The sequence below is a fragment of the Rhea americana genome, unplaced genomic scaffold, assembly GCF_003343005.1.
Source record: "Rhea americana isolate MKP2758 unplaced genomic scaffold, rheAme1 scaffold_23, whole genome shotgun sequence".
NCBI lineage: Eukaryota > Metazoa > Chordata > Aves > Rheiformes > Rheidae > Rhea > Rhea americana.
In genome coordinates this window covers 7,220,753-7,225,486 of record NW_028186346.1, presented here as the reverse complement: position 1 = coordinate 7,225,486, position 4,734 = coordinate 7,220,753, and positions in this window count along the sequence as shown.

Below are 4,734 nucleotides of genomic sequence, written 5' to 3'. Positions count from 1 at the left end.
GTTTTGGCATAGACTGACAGGCATTAGTTACTAATTTCGGTGCAGGATCAAACTGTAGGATGGTCTGCTCCCTGGAGTAGACGTTATTAGCCCTTCATTTGTGCTTTGCCTAACCTGTTCTAGATATTATCCCTAGACGGAGAAGGGCTCTGTTATGCAGCAGCAAGACTGCCGCTGATAGTGTACTGACACTGTGACACTGCTGTGTGATTGCTGTAGCAGAGTCCAAGGAGCGCTGATAAGAGCACTCTGGACTTTATTTCCTGGGCTCAAGAATACAATGTAGGTCAAAAGATATTTTTYTGGCATTTTCATTGGCCATGTTTCTAGCCCTTACCTAATAACACTATATGTATTCTGTTTCGGTAATGAGAAATTGCTATCCAGGGTATCCTTTCAAGCTGGCAAATGCATTTTAGAGGAGTAATTCAAAGGCAGTTATTATAGATTTTATATGTAGGAATCRAGATTAACAATAGCATTCCATGCATATTGCAGTATGCAATATTACTTTATATTTAGCAAAAATATTATAGAAAAAAATGACATTTCTTAAAGACATATAAATCATTCTATCATTTGCTCACTTCTAGGCAAGCAGGTATTCTAYGCTTTGGTCTGGGCACTCTGCAAACAGTGAAGATGATAGAAAGTATTATCATTAAGGGAAACTGAGAGGTCAGATGAAACATTAGAATGTTACCTTATGGTCAGCATCCCACTGTTCATGGGCCTTAAATCATCAGATTTAAGGAAAAACAATCCAATGTACTTCAATATGTTAAGAAATTTTACTAATAATAAACACAAGCAGATAAGGAAGATGATGTATTGCTGTTGAGTTATATGATGTGCAAAGATGTTGTGAACTTGGAAGACATCTCTTTATCTGCTTTGTTATATTTATGGAAACATTACTCGCTGCTAGTACGGTTGATCAGGGAAGCTGCTTTCTTAATGAATTGCTTTAAAAGTCTCTTCACAGACTTCTGATTTTGAAATCTTTTGTAATACCTATCATCTTAACTAAAAAGTATGCTTATAAAATTCACACAAAGCACTATAGAAATCAAACAGATGTCTGTCACTTATCATTGGGCATAGGAAAAAGTTTATAGGAGCTCTATGTAACTTGAAAAAAATCCCCAATTAGGAGTCCAAAGTTTATATTCATGAAGTAGTTCATATTAAAATTGCATTGTGTTCATTTGAAAATAAATTTGAGCTGTAATTACAAGGATAACATCAACTATTTTGCAGTTCGAGCCTTGGTTTTAGCATCTGAACTGTAAATGTAAACCTCGATGACCCATTTACAGAGTTCTTACAAATTTAGCAATGTGTACTTCATAGCCTTTTTGTCTGAGCTCAGTAATGCTTTCTTTTTTTAATCAGAACATTTATGGTGGCAGACTCCACACTTGGGTTTGGGATTTGGAGCTGTTTTGTCAAGGCACTCTGTTCTCACATTTGAAGTGGAGCTTCAGTGTAAGCGTTGCTAAAAACACGTTAGGAAGCTGATTTGGGTATTCTCTATTGAGGGCATGAAAGTGTTCAGAAGCTGTTTCTTCGGAGCAAAGAGAAATAAAGTTTGTGACAAAGGTTGCAAGGGAAAATGATAGCAACAGCCTGGCCTGAAAGCTGCTTGGTGACTGTTCTTACGGCTRAGTCTTGACTGTTTAAGAAAGGGTGCAATGAGTTACTGTGCTATCCCAGGAGTGGTGCACAGATCACATGGGAAGGATGGCACAGGAGTCTTTCGAAATGTCTGATTTGACAAATATTCTGGTTGAAGGCAGTCATCATTCCTGATGCACAGGGAAGTCCCTAACCTGCTGTGCTAATATGGGCTTGGGTGTTACCATACTGAAGTAAAGAGCTGTAGATTAGATTGAATACTGGCATAGTGCATCATCAGTGCAGATACAGTAATCACACAGCAGTGTGGAGGGCAACGCAGCAGAATTTCTTAACTAAAAGTAATGTTGCTTGAAGGAAAACCAAAGGATGAAATTTCTACATTCCCACTGATGACTTTTCTTGCCAGCTACTGTTTCCAACTTTTAATATTCCTCTAAACACCTTAATGGAACTGGTAATGTTGAGAGTTTTGTATCTGAGCATTGTATGGTTATGAACAGCTTTTTAGTGGATTAGATTCAGATGTTTCAAATAATTGTAAAAATATGGGACACTTCAAAAAGCATTATGTGTGTAAGCAAAGAGTCAGGGATTTTGCCTCTACCTTTTTTTTTTTTTTTTTTAATCTTAAAGTTCTATATTTCTAGAAGGCATATTGTGTTCCCAAATTCTCTATTACTCTTCTTTCCGTTCATTAGATTACCATTTATTGATCTTCACACAGACTTCCTGAATCTGGGCTCACTTTAGCTGGCTTCAGTGAAGGCTGGGACTATTTGCAGGGCCAGAATCCAAAGTCATTTCTGGTCCTTTGTTGGACTGTATTTTGTAACTTCTTCCTGTAAGAGGCTAAATATGTCAGTAACCTGCTCACCTCTGAACCGATTGCCTTGGGACACAAAATTTGACAGTGAATCCAGGTCCACATGTTGCAGCTTGAGCAAATTTTGAGCTTCATTGATGAATGTAGCTGCCTTTAAATATTCTGCAAAAAGCAGAAATGGATATTTCTTTAAATTCTTTGCTTTGTTAGCTTCTTTTAGAACTTCCCTAAAATATGCAATTACGGTGTGGTTTATAGAAACAGATCAAGTTATGTTTTTATACTTTCTCCATGGAAACTTGATTGCTCTTCTCAGAGGAAGAAATTAATTTTGCTTCCAATACTGAAGCGAAAAACAGCTACTGTTGCTGACATCTCTTCACTGCTACATAAGTTGAGTACATTTCTTGAGAAAGTGCAGTGAAGGCATTTCATCATTTGGAAAGCACAGAAAATAATGACTCACTTTCAAATAAAGGCTTTTCCCAAAGGAAAGTACTAGGACAACTAGCTAGTGTTTGTCATTTTGTACACCTCATTTAAAGTAATCTTTATCTTGTTTTCTGAAAAGGTCAGGGGAAAGTGGAGAAGATGATGCTGGTTGAAAGTGAAGTTTTGTTTTGTTGTTGCAATTTTTTGTTTGCTTCTTTTGCTTTTCCCCTAGTGATGTCACTCAAATTTCATAACAGATATTTGCCTCTCTGGCAAAGAGTACTAGAAAGCATCTATCTTCAAATGTATCAATAATATCCTTGGAGAAGTCCAGCAAAAAACAATTCTGAGAATAAGGACCAATTTTTCTCTCCCTTGGGAAGGGAGAGAATCATAACCGCTTTCTGATGGAAATGAAAGTAAGTCTAAGAAACTCCAGTCATCCTAAAAAAAGGAAAAGTGTAAGAGTTCTTGAATCTACTCAGCCTTCAATGAAATAACTCTTCTGATAATTTTTAAAAACATTAAGGGTAGTCAGCCCTAAACAATTAATTATGAAGAGATGAGCCACTTTAATAAGCATCTTGTATTATTATTTTTTAAAAAAGGAATTGTGTTTGATCATTTCCATGTGGACTTCTATAAGATTTTGACAGCAACACAGGGGAAATATAACAGCCAAGTTAGAGAAGATGATAGGAGTTAATGGGAAAACTAAAAACATCAGAAAATGGGAAAAGGGATATGGGGACAGGTTAGGACTGAAGGGAATGCTAGTCGTTATTGATTGCGTATATAAGCATGTAGGTAGATCAGTTTAAACAAGAAGAATTCTTTAATCATTGCAATAGTTGTGGCAGATCAGAAAGAATCTAGATTAGATAGTTCTGAAAGATAGGCCCTGAGATTTGTCATTTTACTTTTTCAATATATTATCTTTGGACTTCTCAGAAAAGACTTGTCCTTTACCATATTAATTATGTTAGTAATTTCATTTTATATAAGAAAAAATGTTATCTAAAAAGTCAATAACTTCTGATGCTTGGATTGCTTCTGTGGACTGCAGTGCCTCTTCTGAGGTTACCCAGTGGGATTATTTTCTTTTTTTTCCCCCTTCTAGAGTCCAAATGGCTTCATTTTCTATCTCTCATTTCCATCACAAATTAATCTTGGCTTTCCAAAACTTAAATCATTATTCAGGAATTAGTTCAAATAGAATCGTATTTCATGTAATTTAACCGTTTCTAATACAAAATCAGAAATGACCAAATTGCCTAGCAATTCCCTCCCTTTTCTTAAGATGGGAAAAAACATATTAAAAAAGTCATTATCATATCCTTTTAAGTCATCTAGGACTATTAAAAGGTGAGATATTAGATATTGGAAAGTATCTGCAGTATAATACACATGTACTCTTGCAAGTGAATGACTACTATAGGTATGAATTTCATTTTCAGTATGAGATTAGATGCTTTTGAATAAGAGCCTAAAATTCATTCTTTTCCTCAATGGGGATCTATGCAGCTTGGAAGAATTCATATTCTGCTGTTTTTATCTGCTTAAGATCAGAGGATAGGAGAAAAGGAAAGGTTGACTTCTGCGCATGCAGTCAAGTATTAACCAGAAGAATGCTGTGCCTTTTGGAGAGATAGTGGTTTTCTCAGTCTTTTGTGACATGTTTTTCTTTATACATCTGATGCTCCCGTCCAAGTCATTTTTTTAACCTTTTCCCATATTTTTCCTTGGCAGAGTCAAAGGATTCTAATTGTTAAAATTGAAATAAATTGCTCAAATCATGATTTCCCTTTGGACAAAACTATCAAAAAAAAAAAAAAAAA